General features: G+C 39.1%; 1 protein-coding gene across 1 annotated transcript in view; it reads left to right on the forward strand.

Moving 5' to 3' along the window:
• Positions 1-14944, forward strand: part of RMND5A (required for meiotic nuclear division 5 homolog A) — an 84181-nt gene that overhangs the window by 33885 nt on the left and 35352 nt on the right. The gene's annotated exons all lie outside the window — the stretch shown is intronic.

Consider the following 14944-nt stretch of genomic DNA (forward strand, 5'->3'; position numbering starts at 1 on the left):
CTGACAGTGATCAAGGTGTTCTAGTGGTTTTGATGGTTCAGACCCCAGAAGGTTCCTGGAGGGTTTAGCTTGACCACCAGGCTGTCTGTGATTATGACAGGGTGGGACAGCAGGACCAGAAGATGCCATGATAGTGAGAAGAGCTGAAGTCAGTCAGAAAAAGTATCTGAGAAGGGATCCCAGACTCTGGGAATAGGTGGGGACAGCCTCAGCAATCATACCTCAAGTGTGAACTACTGGCCACAAGGATCAGGAACATTTGGGCAAATAACTCACCAGCTTCACATTCTATCACTGGTTTTCCCATTTCCTAATTTATGTCTGTTTTCCAGTCATAATTATCATCACAAGTCTCTTTTACTCTTATCCCCCTAGCTACTGGTAACTTGCTGAGCATGTCTTCCCCCTGATCTAGCAAGTCTTTACAAATATTCATAAGGGTTGTCAGATATTTTTGGCTAATCTTTGAGACAAAACATTTAAATGTATTTGGTGCTAGAAATGGCAGTACCTCTTTGAGAATGGATACCAAAGGAACACATAGTGAGTAATCTAAATTCTGGCTTTTTGGGTCGGGAAGTGTTTAAGGGGAATGTTTATAATTACATATTTTAATTTACTCATATCTTGTTTGAAGACATGTTTTTCATGTACTTGGAAGTTACAAGGACTTTTTCAAGTAATTTTTTTGGCAGTTTTATGTTCTTGTAAAAGTAGTTTAAATTCTAGGTGACCTAGATCCTTCTGATCCATCATATGAAACTGTGTTCCTAAGTTGATACAGAAAAGTATTTGTTGAATCATAGTCCTAGGGCAGAGAAAAAAACCTGGATCTTTTAGCCTAGTTCTCTAACATCTTTTAGTGCCTTCTCTCCCAATTTTAAAAAGGTTTTATTTATTGATTTTAGAGAGGAAGGGGGAAAGAGAAACATCAATTTCTTGTTCCACTTATTTATGCATTCATCGGTTGATTGTTGCTTGTGCCCTGACCAGGGACTGAACCTGCAACCTTGGCCTATCAGGATGACGCTCGAGCCAACTGAGGCACCCAGCCAGGGCCACTTCCATTTCTTATTTTTTATTTTTGTTGGTATCAACTTGGCCTCATCTGTAGAGAAAGCTGTTACTCCACTAGAACTATGTAGACATTGTTCATAAGCTTTTCACATACATGAGGAATTCTGTGCAGGCTGTTGTCATATGAGACTCAGTTGACTTGTAAAGTCTTCTCCTCTTCCTTCTCCGTCTCCTTTTCCTTCTCCTTCTCTTTCTCCTCCTCCTTTCCCTTCCCCTCTCCTCCCTTCCTCTCCTTCTGTTCTCCTCCCCTGTCTTCCTCTTCCCCCTCCTCTGCACCCACTTCTCCATTTATACAAGCTTCCAGGAGAGGAAGCTTGTATGGACATTGATGGTAAACAAACAGACTGGAGCTGAACCAATTGTATCACAAGCCTTAAATTTTTTAAAAACATAAGCTGAGGATTTTTTTTTTCCCATTGCTTTTTGAGAGAGTGGAAGGGAGAGAGAGAAACGTTGATGTGGAGAGAAACATTGATTAGTTGCCTCCTTATGCGCCTGAACCAGGGATCAAACCCACAACGTTTTGGTTATGGGATGGTCCTCCAACCAGCTGAGCCACACAGGCCAGGGCATGGCACAAGCCTTTAAATACCACAACAGACAAACTTGTGTAACAACTGGAATGCTGTCCAGCATCCTGTGAGCAATGTGGACACTGCTCCCACCCTCCCAGAAGGACAGTAGGAGACACTGGGACTCCTCTGTGAGCTGGCATTCTGAGTGAGGAAGTGCAGTACATTTCTGACACCTTAAATGTGACTTTTTCTGCCTTTCACGTTTTAATGCTTCTAGTGTTTTAAAATTCTCTAGGTATCACTTCTCTGAAAATGTAAGCAGAAAAGACGTTTCTGGTGTTAGCCAAGGTGTTTTGTAGCTTTTAATTATAGTAAACATAAAAAGTGGAAGACTTCAGGCAAGACTTCAGACTTCGGGCAAGATGGAGGCATAGACAGACACACTGCATCTCCCTCCACAACTAAGAAGGAATACAACTACCTCAAAACTAGAGACAACCAGAAGTTCCAGAAAACCGAGCTGCATGGAAGTTCAGCAAACAAAGATATAAGGAAGAAATACTCTTCTAGACAGGTAGGAGGGGCAGAGCTAGGGGGGAGAGGATGTGATGTAGTGGCAGCAGCATCACCAGGCCGGCGGAAAGCGCAGTCACACATTTTAAAAAGTAAGGAGGGACACCTGGGAAGCACTCCCAGCACCAGACCAGACCACACAGCTCATGGTCCCAGCACCGGGGAAAATAGAGCCTCATTGCTTCTGACTGCAAACTGGTGGAGGGTTGGGATGGAGAAAGAAACTGCTGGTCTCTTAGCAGAGTCTGCTTATTTAAAGGGCCCCCATGGTCTTAGAACATCCACAAACCCACCAACTCTGGGAACAACGGCCAGGGCAACAGCTAGAGAGGCACCAGTCCTGTACGGAAGTGGGAGAGGTGCTTGGAAAAGGGGGAAGTGCTGAGCAAACAGCATTGTTCCCTTTCAGACCCCTCCCGCACATACAGCGCCACAGCGTGGTGAAACAGGTCTCCCTGTACTGACCAATACCTAAGGCTCCGCCCCTTACAACATAACAGGAGTGACAGCTCTACCTAAGACACAGAGGCAAACAAACACAGGAGCCTGTCAAGTTGAGGAGACAGAGAAGTATGGCCCAAAATGGGGAATGGATCAAGGTTCCAGTGGGAGAACTAAGTGATGAGGAAATAGCTAACCTAACAAACGAGTAGATAGCCAGCCTAACAGATGCAGAGTTTAAAACCCTGGTGATAAAGATGCTCACAGACTTGATAGATATACTTAAGTATGGCAAACCCATAAGGAAAGAAGTGAAGGCTATGCTAAATGAAACAAAGGAAAATCCACACAAAACCAATGATGAAGGAAAGGAAACCGGGGTTCAAACCAATGATTTGGAACATAAGGAAGAAAAAAATTCAACCAGTACAGAATGAGGAAACAAGAATTGAAAAAAATCAGGAGAGGCTTAGGAACCCCTGGGAGAACTTTAAATGTGCCAGCATCCGAACCATAGGGATGCCAGAAGGAGAAGAGGAAGAGCAAGAAATTGAAAGCTTATGTGAATAAATAATGAAGGAAAACTCCCCAAATTTGGCAAAGGAAATAGACATACAAGTCCAGGAAGCACAGAGAGTCCCAAACAAGCTAGACCCAAAGAGGACCACACCAAGACACATCGTCATTAAAACGCCAAAGTTTCAAGATAAAGAGAGAATCTTAAAAGCAGCAAGAGAAAAGCAGAGAGTTACTTACAAAGGGGTGCCTATAAGACTGTCAAGTGATCTCTCAAAAGAAAATTTGCAGGCAAGAAGGGGCTGTCAAGAAGTATTCAGTGTGATGAAAAGCAAGGACCTACAACCAAGATAACTCTAGCCAGCAGAGCTATCATTCAGAATAGAAGGGCAGATAAAGTGCTTCCCAGATAAGGTAAAGCTAAAGGAGTTCATCATCACCAAGCTGTTATTATATGAAATGTTAAAGGGACTTACTTAAGAAAAAGAAGATCAAAATTATGAACATTAAAATGACAACAAACTCAGAACTATCAACAACTGAATCTAAAAAATAAAAACAAAACCCAGCTAAGCAAACAAGAATAGGAACAGAATCATAGGTATGGGGATCATTTGGAGGGTTATCAGCTGGAAAGTGGAAAGGGGAAAAAAGGGGAAATGGCGCAGGGATTAAGAGGAAGCATAATTGGTTGGTACAACATAGACGGGGAAGTTAAGAATATAGAAAAGGGTGAAGCCAAAGAATTTATATGCTGACCCATGGCCATGAACTAAAGGGGGGTGGGATTGCTGGCGGGAAGCGGGTACTGGGCAGAGGGGAGCAAAGGGAAAAAAAATTGGGACTACTGTAACAACATAATCAATAAAATATACTTTAAAAATGTGGAAGCTTTCTGTTTTATGTGTTAAAACATTTTCAGATGTCCATAGTTTTATGATAATGATTTAAAATACATAATATCAGCTATTGGATTTTGTGGCAACTTTTTTTTTTGTAAAAGCAATGTGTTGGTCTATTTAATTTTCTCATTTTAAGAAAATTTAGAACTCCTTTCTGCTTAGGGCATTTATTCAGAGTTTTGCCTGTCTTTTGACTTTTTAGTTTACTTACTAATAAGAACACTCAATGGAATGATTACTCCTTTAGAGGTGTGTTTGTTAAAATAAATTGTGGGACAGTTCAAAGTGAAATACATAATACATAGTACATCTTATTTAGAAGATCGTGGTCTAGTTTGGTCATGTAAGAGTGCTTTTTGTATATATAGAAGACAGAAAAAGAATTCTGAGGCAACATAAAAGACGTCTGCATGGAATGGACTCTGCTTCCTATAAAGTAAAAGGAAGATCATTGTGCTGTTGATTAATTTAAGGTTTGTGAGGTTGGCATCTTAAATTTGACTTGGAAAAATGGGTAAGATTTAGAGCAGGAGAACAGTGAGATGCAGTTTTCTGTGGGGCCAGGAAAGGTGCTGAACGACAATTAAGAATATGCTTGACTCCTGTTAAAAACTCTCAGGGACTTGTAGAGTGGCTGACCCTTTTGGGAATAGAGCAAGATCAGGTTGAGGGAAGGGAAATGATGGAGGGCCTAAGAATTTGATACAAGGAGATTAGGGGAAAAGGAAGTGAATGATAAAAGCAGTTCCAGGCTATCATTATTGAGTGTTAACTATGCTCAGTATATTTATTTATGTCTCATCATGCAGGTACATTGTTTCCATTTTGCGTATGAGGAAACTAAGACTCAGAGATACTAACATACTCCAGGTGTACAGCTTGGAAGTGATGAATCAAGAGGTGGAAAAAGATCTCAAGAGTATGTTCTTAAACACTGCTATAATAGGAAAAATTAGGACATTGCAGGGCTGGTAATATTTTAAGGGGGAGAATAATGGTTAAAATCATTTTGTCAAACCACGTTGCCGTAACTGATCTTCTGCCACTAGATGGGGTATCTACACTGGTGAGGCAAATGGAGTCATGCTATAAAAAGAAATATAGAATATTTTAAGATAGTTCTGGTGAGCACTTTGGAACTGCCTCCTATGTGCGTATGATTGGGGTATGAGAGCATAAAAAAGATACCAGAGGGCGCTAATGTCTTGAGTTTAGCCTTACATAGTTTAGATAGAGGATGTGGGTGAGGGTCAGATGTGTACTACCTCTCAAGTTCTGTTATTAATGTAATGGGTAAGTCCTTATGTAGTAGAGAGATGTTACTGTTAATGCAGGAAAAAGGGGAATTATAAAGACAGAAAATTCACTCAGCTTAAGAAGAAAAATGCCTGAGTTCTGAAAGATAATTTGATACATATTTTGGGTGGAATTTTTAGAATTATTGAAAAAGAATAATTAACAAAGTTATAAAGAGACAACAGTGATTAAAAAGCCAAGAACACCTTTCCTAAAAATATAACATCAAACTAACTCCTCTTCTCTCAGTATTACTAGAGTAATCCAAGAAAATATAGTAGATAGTGTGTCTACATTTTTGCAAGGTATTTTATAAGGATTTTATATTTTTGTGGTCAGGATAGAAGATTTTTTTATGGGGTTTGAATAGAACCAGCCATATTCTCAATACTCTGTTCACTTTGGCAATTGTGCATGCTTTGAGGATGGGCTTGATTCACCCATGCCTGGCCACAGTTATTTGTTACAGGGAGTGTCTCCAGGTCCTTCCCTAGTATCTTTCTTATTACAGCTCTTACAGAAAGGAGGGCTGGGAATGTGTGAACCTAAGAGTGACTAGTTGCCCTTGAGAAAATCCAAGAGACCCTGGTTACCTGAGCCTTTCTTTAAATCCAACTTGTTTGGGCAAAGGGATTTCTGTTTGTAGGAACCAAGAGTCCTGATTCCTACAAGCAGCTAGATACTCTCTGGGTCTCTTCACTTGTATTGGGCTTCAATGGCTATGAAACAATATTGGTTTTGCCCTGTCAATCTCAAGAGCATTCTTAAAAGAAAAGATGAGTTCTGCTTTCTCTGCTGTCTGTCACATTACATCATTAGCTCTAAGCTATGGGCTTATATTGTTCTTACTATACTTCTGAGCAGAATGAAAAAACACTATTTAGTTAATAGTAATTATTTATTGAATTATAGTCCAGTCCTCAGAGGAAAGCCTGGACCTTTGCAATCAGATTTTTATATTAGGATGCAGGATCAGCAAATTCTCCTAGACATAGAGGCGGTAAGGTACCATTTTTGCCTGTGAGACTACAAAATGAAATAGCTTGCTTGGTTTAGTGTCCAAGTCAGATTGGGTTGAGGGGGAAGAGGGATCTTACACATATTAAGCTGTGTCAACTAATCTAGTCTGTAGTTGTACTCATGTGATTTATGTTTTCTAAAATGAAGATTCTTTTAAATGTAGAATGGAAGATTTCCTGGCAAGACCTGCCTCTCAGATTCAGCTGCTGTGTATTGAAGGCTTACTGTGGGATAGGTCCTGGTAGAGTTTTCTGTACATTATTTAATTTAGTTTTTACCAACGCTTTGTAAGGTAGGGATTATTGTTCACAGATAGAGATGTGAAAACTAAGTCTTTGATTCAGTAACCTGCCTCAGATCACAGAACTAGAAAGCAAATGGAAGAGCTGGGATAAAAACACACATTTTAAGACTTTGAGGAGCTTTTCTCAAGTGGAATTCCTTGTGGGAATTAATCACTAGTGACCTGAATTTCTCTCCACTACATCTAAATGGTAAGAGGTATGTGCCATCTTTGGGAGAATTAGTAAAATAATCACTCAGATTTCTGTAGTCTGTTCAGATAAGGAGGTTGTCAGAAAAGCAGCTTACCAGACCAAAAGGTATGTAAAATAATTGTGAAGAGATAGGGATGCAGGTGTGGCAGATAGTTATATTATGGAGAATTTTAAGGATCTTAAAAGCCCAGCAGAGTAGTTTCGCATATCTCTGACCATGCCACATTACTCTCCTTTGTTTATACAGTAAAAAACTAATCAGTTTGGTTTTGTTACCCCCTCCTCACACCTCTTTTCCTTGATCTGGCAAAACCTACCTAGAATAGCCAAAAGAACCTATATGCATGACCCATGGACATGAACTAGGGGGGATTGCCAGAGGGAATGGGAGATATTGGATGGAGGGGAGCGAAGGGGGAAAAATTGGGACAGCTATAATAGTATAATCAATAGAGTATATATACATAAAAAAAAAAAAGAAAACCAAAGTAGATATTGTATGAATATCATACAGTAGAGAGAATGAAATGTCTAAAAAGATAGCATCCACATCTAAAAAATGCATCTGCAAATGCTGATTATGACAGACTACTAAATTTATTTTCTAGTCCATAGTTAGCAAATCACTGCTGCTTGCTATATTCCTAAATATGGATTATTTCATCATAGGGCTTGTTCCTCATCATCAGCTATACTAGGGTTGCTAAATTTTTCCCTAGAGGGTTTATATCAATTTGCAATCCTACCATTATGTATAAGAGTTCCTGTTTCTTAGATTCTCACGTATACTTGGTGTTATCAGCTTTTTAAAAATTTTAAATTATTCACATGGATGAGTATCTTTTTCTATGTTTGATTATTATAATTTTCACCTTGGTGAGTTTCATGGTTATTTTTTGCCCTTTTTTTTTGTGTTAGGTTGTTTGGTCTTTATTTTTGATTAGCAGAAATTAAAAAAAAAACTTTTGGATATTAATCTTTTGTGGGTTATATGTGAAAAAGATACTCTTTCAGACTGGGTGGAGCTAGAATACAAATCTTACTCTCTTCTAAGTTTTCTTTGCAATACACCTTTTCACTCCTAAACCAGATTAACTGGATGCTTAGAAAGGAAGTTGATTCCTGGTAGGTACAACAATAGCCGAACAATTTTTCTTCAAAAGTAGACGGGGAAGTTTAAAAAAAAAAAAACAGTATTAAAGAATTGGCACTTAGGAATTTAAACAAATGCTGGGTTTTATCATGTACTGTTACCACTGTGCTCAGTAATTCTATAAAATGCATTTCAGAAATGGATTGGTTTTGGATGGTGAACAATGAAAGCCTAAGGTCTAACCAGCATGTAAGCATATTCATGTTATGGCTACAGTGATAGGACAGTTTGTTTAGATTTAAGTTTCATAAATTTACTCCTTCTCTGCCTCAGATTCCAGACTTTAAAACTTAGTATGTTAAAAATGTGAATGATGCTTAAAGTACATGAGATGGCTTATGGATTAGTGTGCCTTGGATTTCTCTTTCCAAGTCATCTTCTCCAGACAGACACACCCTTGAATATATGTTTTGCTTTTTTTTTTTTGAAGGTTTACATAGTCCTTTTATTGTGGGTCAGGCAGATATCAAATAGGAAGACATGGTATTTTAACTAATGAGCCTTCCCCTTATATCATACAATGTGGAAGAGGGATAAAATTCAGTTTTTAATCTTGGGATGAGGATTTCCTTCTCTGTCTTGCTCCCTCTTCCATCACTCTCTCATGTGTTTTGTTTTAGATTCTTTGAATCCTCCCTTCATATTTAAGAACCTATTTCCAGGTCCTCCGTTCCTCCCTTTCCTCCATCCTTTCCTTTCTTTTTAAATCCTCACCCAAGGATATGCTTACTGATTTTAGCCAGAGAGAGAGAGAGAGAGAGAGAGACAGAGACAGAGAGAAAGAGACAGAGAGAGACATTGATACATCGATGTGAGGGAGAAATGTTGTTCTGTTGCCTCCCATACATGCCCTGACTGGGGATCAGACTCACAACCCTTTGGTGCATGAGACCATGCTCCAACCAACTGAGCCACGCAGCCAGAGCTTTTCTTCTTTTTTCAAAAAGAGAAAATATAGCAAAACAGAAGTGTTAATAATTGATATTTCTCTTCATTTGTCACTTCTTGGTTGGTTTGCAGTACTGCTGATTTTCTGGACAGCTTTGCAAACTAGGTTGATCTCCTAGCAACAGAAGCTGGAACTGATCCTAGCTCTGATGCAATAGTGAGAATATGCAATTATAACAAAAGGAGTTCTGACACTGTATTTCATTCCCTCAACTTCTTTTCTAAAAAGAATTTTAGCTTTAATTTTTACTACAGGTGAACAGAAAATAACCTGTGAAAAAAGTTATCTACCTCAGTGGTTTAAATTAGAAAATCAGAATGGTAGACAGGAGTTCAGAAATTTTCATCAAATTCACTGCTTATTCACATTTTAGTTGTATTTTCCAAGACTAACAAGTAAATTATATTATTTGAACGTAGTAGAGGTATACTGAGTGTTAATGGTCTATTTTTCTTACCTGTATAGTAGTTGTTAAAAGGTATTTCTTAGATGTCCAGCCAGTTGGGTAATCAGCTGAATTTGGGTCCAGGGAACTAGACCCCCGCGGTTGCATGCTCCAACCAAGCAGAACAAGGAACTTGACCTAACTGTTATTCCTTTGAGCAATGACCTGGGGAATAGTGGAAAATTTTTGTCTATACAAGCTGTATTTCTGTCCAAGTTCCTGCACCTGAAATGCTTTATAAACCCCCCAATACCTAAGGTCAGGGCTGTCCACCTAAGTCTGGCTTGTGGACCGGTGGGCAGTCGCTGGCCAGCTAATAAAGGCTCTTTAAATTCTAATTTGATTGTCTCCAACCATTTGGTTCTCGCACTTGCTCCACAACAGTAGTGACAGTGGTACATAAAGATATATTGGAAATAAAGGTATATGAAAACCACCGTTGTAAAACTGTTTAAATTTGTTGTAATATTAGAATCTTATATTTTAAAGTTTACTAGATGATTAAAGTTTTCTTTTGGTATGTAAAGGAAAGATTTGAAGGAATTCTTCTGTTTGATCTGAGCCGTTAACTCTCTAGTGATAGTTATTAAAATTCTGACTTAATGCATACTGCCAAATAAAGTTATCTTTTAACTTGGTCTGTGTTTTGAGCTGAGCAAACTTGTTTCATTTCTTTCCTGCAGAACAGACACCTGATAAATTTGTTGGGAGTTGATGGGATTGGAGAATAATCATTAAATGAACAAGTAGAAATCTGAACGTTGTATGTGGATTGAATGAGGTTGATAGATTGGTGGGGACTCTTAATTAGTCTCAATGATTCTTATTTATAGGATGCACTTAGACATTTAGGGAGTTATTGGCAGGCTCCTGAGTTTGTAATAAAATCTGTTGTCTTTATTCATTTGAATGACCCTTTTTCTCTGGGGGAGTTCGTTCGTTCGGCAGCCGTCCGTCTCGAGAGACGATGGTGTAGCTTCTTAAGAGTCTATCTGCACCGCCAAGAATGGCTGTGCAGTCCGACTCGGGAGTGACACGGTATCTGTCTCCTCCCGTGTTGAATCGACATCTTGCGATGACGCTGGAGTGTCCTCTCCAGTGAAGCTGAAGCTACAGAGCCTGGGCAGGGTGATATGGAGGGTCTGCTGTTGCCCATGCAGCAGACCCCCCCTCTCTTCGCAGCCGAAGGGTCCAAGGGAAAGACGGAGTCAATACAGCTTGGCTTCAGGTGCGCCGCAGGAGTTGCCGGTGTTGACTACAACGTCAAACCGCCTTAGGGACTCCGGCTCTGGATTTTCTGTGGGGGTTTACTCCCTTAGCCTTTCCCCTGAAGAGGTATGCCGCAAGGCAGCGGAGGTTTTTTGGAGTCAGAGTTTTCCTTCTCTGATCTGGGGGAGTAAAATATGAGTATCTGTGACATCAGGCACCCTTCTAGGCCTTAATCTAGAAGAGGAACAAAGCACCATCTCTACTTACAGTGGTCTAGTTGTCATAGAGAGCATAAAGAAAATTTGCTTAAAGGTATTGATGAACTATTATAAAATCAGCTCTCAACAGACAGAATCTGGAGGAGCAGATATGAAATTAGAGAACTTGATCCATGCTCTTTCTTCAGAGGTAGGGGTAGTCTGTTTAGAATGCGCATAAATATGTACTAGGCCAAGAAAGATGTCTATGAAACAATGAATAAAAATTAGGTTTGACAGTAATGTTGCTTTTTTGTTTTTTGTCTGAGTAATTCCAATTTTTTTTTCACTTTTTAAGTATATTTTATTGATTATGCTAATTCCAAATTTTAATGTATATATTTAGTTTCAGGCTATTGACTTGACATCTAAGAACAGGGTAGATAGTTCTTTAAAGAAAAATATGCTTAATTTTGGAGAAGAGAATTCTCCTGCATTTTGGTGATGTAAATGGTGGGAGGTTTGCAGTTTCTACTGCAGATTGCCTTCTACCTGTTCTTGTATGTACTATAAAGTAATCCTGTATTGTTTGAATTGTAATTTCAGTCATTCTAAATGATCTTGTCTAATTAAATCGATGTGCTTTTAAAAAGAGGAAGAAATACAAGAGGTCTGTTAGGGGTAATACCTATGAAAGGTAAAGGGGGTGAAAGTAAAATTGGGCAGGGAAAACTTTCGGATCACAAGGTAGTCTTGTTCTTCCTTCACTCTTGATATTTCAAGTTGCTCTCTGGTATCATTTCCCTCCTGTCTGAAGAACTTAATTTTAGCAGTTTTTGTACAGCATGTCTTCTGGCAGCAACTTCAACTTGCCTTCATCTGAGAATCATTCCTGAAGGATATTTTCACTTAATATAAAATTCTGGAATGACAGCTTTTTGCTTTCAGCACTTGAAAAATATTGTGTCACTTCATTCTGGTCTTAATGGTTTCTTTTGAGATATATGGTCATTTGAATCGTAGTTCCCTTATAAGGAATGCATCACTTCTCTGTAGCTATTTTAAGAATATTTTCTTTGTCCTGATCAGTGTGGCTCAGTTGGTTGAGCATCATCCTGCGAAGTGCAGTGTTGTTGGTTTGATTCCTGATCAGGACACATGCCTGGATGGTGGGTTCCGTCCCCGGTTGTGGCGTGTTCGAGAGGCAACCGATGGATGTTTCTTTCTCACATCAATGTTCTCTTCCTTTCTTTCTCCTACCCTTCCCCTCTCTCTAAAAATAAATAAAATTATTAAAAGAGATAATATTTTCTTTGTCTTTAGTTTTCAGCAGTTTTATAGCCAGGTGTATGAGTGTAGATTTGTTTTTTAGTAGATCCTATAGGAGCTTACTGAACTTCTTGTATCTGCAGATCTATGTCTTTTGCCAAGTTTGGGAATTTTTTTTTTTTTATACTATACTCCTTTCTCTTTCTAGTACTTTGACGACATGCAAGTTAGATCATTTGTTGTCCCACAGGTTGCTGTGGATCTCTTCAATGTTTTTAAAATTTTTATTGTTCAGATTAGATAATATCTATTGATCTTTACTGAATTTTTTGCATTGTTACCTCCATTTTGCTATTAAGTCTGTCCAATGAGTTTTTAAAAGACTTCATTTATTTTAGAGAGAGGGGAAGGGAGGGAGAAAGACAAAGAAACATTGATTGGTTGCCTCTCGAACATGCCCTGACTAGGGACCAAATCTGCAACCTAGGTATGTCACCTCTGTTGTTGGCCTTGAGGATGGGAGGAGGGGCATGAGACCTCGACTCTGGGTAGCCTCTGGAAGCTGAGAACAATCCCCACTCTTTAGTCAATGAGAAAACAGAGACCCCAGCCCTACAACTGCATGGGACAATTCTGACAACAGCTCAGTGAGCCTAGAATCAGATTCTTCCCGGATTCCAGATAAGAGCCCAGATCATTGACATCTTTATTTCAGCTTTGTGGGACCTGGAGCAGAGAAATACCTGAGTCTTTTGGATTTCTGATATATAGAACTGTGACATAATAAAATTGTGTTGTCTTAAGTTGCAATAGAAAACTAATATACCTGCAGACTGCCTTGAGTTGGGGGCGAAAGAAAATGGAGGGAAGGGGGTAAAAACCACACAATTTCTTCTATTCTTTAAGTGGTGTGGGAAAGCCCATTCCTTTTCCTTATGGTAGAACTAAAGGGTTTCTCATGGATCTCTCTCTTCACATCCTGGACACCCAGTTCTGAGTTTTGACTGCATTGCAACAGTCTGAGAGATACTGGGGAGAGCAAAGTAGTAAACTTACTACCAGTTCTATGACCTACTTCGTCATTCCACATACTGCTGTTCACTTTTTAGTGTCCCCAAATAGCTGCTCCATTTATTCTGTCCTGATTTTATAACTGCATTCAGTGGGAGAGACAGGGTAGAATATGCTTATTTGATCTTATCCAGAACTGAATTAGTTTATTAATTTATCATATTATGAAAAGAATTTTGTTCTTTGTGTAGAGAATGGTAGTGGTAGTATCTGCTAATACTGTGGTGTACATTCATTCTTTCATATTTTTTCTTAAACATTTGCAGATGTTCTTTTTTTTTACAAAAATAAATACAACAACAAAAATGGGGTCATAATTTTGTAGAAGTTGCTTTTTCTCACTTAAGGCATTAGAAATGTTTTTCCATGTTATTAGATACATGGTAATGAAACTTTAATTGTGAATAGTAATACTAGAATAGTTGCAACTATTATTTCATTTAACCATTATGGGAGTGTATTAATTTGCTAGGGCTGCTATAACAGTACCACAGACTAGGTGGCTTAAATAAACATTTGTTTTCTACAATTCTGGAGACTAGAAGTTTGAGATCAAGGTGTTGGCAGGGTTTCTTTCTTTTGAAGCCTCTGCTTTGGTTTTAGATGGCCATCTTCTCCCTGTGTCTTCACATGGTGTCTTAGCTTGTGTTGCCATTATACAATACCATAGACAGGGTAGTTTAAACAACAACAAAAATTACTTTCTCACGATTCTGGACACTGAGAAGTCCAAGATCAAGGTCCCCAGCCAATTCATTTCCTATTGAGGGTAGACAACTTCCTTTCTGGCTTTCTGATGACTGCCTTCTCACTGCATCCTCATATGGTGAGGAAGGGGAGAGAGAGAGAGAGCATGAACACTTGCTCTGGTATTTCTTCCTTGTTTTTCCTTATGACTTCATTTAACTTTTATCACCTTCTTACAGACAAATAGTCATGCAGTTAGGCCTTCAATGTAGGAATTGGAGGCGGGGGTGCACATTCAGTTCGTTGTACATGGTCTTCCCTCTGTACCTGTCTTTGTCCTAATTTTCTTTTTTTTTTTTTTTAAATGAGGATTAGGACCCACTCTAAAGACCACATTTTAACTTAATGATGTATAATGGGAGCTAGGATTTAAAAATAGAAATTTTGAGAGGATGTAGTGCAGCCCATGATAGGGAGGTAGTGTTATTTGTTACAGAACCCCTGGGCTGCTTCAATTGAAACAGAACCCACGGGCTGTTTACTTAGGGGCCCGATTGCCCGCCGCCAGAATTATAACTCTCAATACCAGAGGTTAGTGAAAAGAAAAAGAATTGTTTATTTAATAGTTACATAGATTTAAATTATTTGCGGATTTCTGCCGTTAGGTCTTATTTTCCTTAAAACACCCACAAACACATATCCTTGCCTCCCCCTACCAAACCAGGCTAGTTTTAGAAAAGGTAGAAATACTATTTTCCTACTTTCTAAACACAGTTCAGCTTTACCAGTAGCTGCCAATCATTCAATTCTGATTGGAGAGGCCTTGTCTGTGTTACGGGGTTCACCAGCTTTTAATCCAGCACCTTGTGGATTCTCGGCCTCCTTGTAAACTGCATGGAGTTTTTCCTTCTTTGTAATCCGCATGGAGAACCCAGTTAAAAATGCTGCTTATTTTTTAATCCCTAACTGTGTCCTGTGATTTAGTCGGCATGGTCCCCAGTTCTGACCATTCACAGCACCTTGTGCAGGCTCTGTGTGCTCTCTGTACCATTCCCAGGTCCAAGCCCCCTCCCATCTACCTGAGGCCTTGGAAGCATCCAAGCTATGTGCATAACAAAGGCAGCAGC

This window comes from Furipterus horrens, unplaced genomic scaffold (genome assembly GCF_987537825.1).
Source record: "Furipterus horrens unplaced genomic scaffold, mFurHor1.1.pri manual_scaffold_6, whole genome shotgun sequence".
Lineage (NCBI taxonomy): Eukaryota > Metazoa > Chordata > Mammalia > Chiroptera > Furipteridae > Furipterus > Furipterus horrens.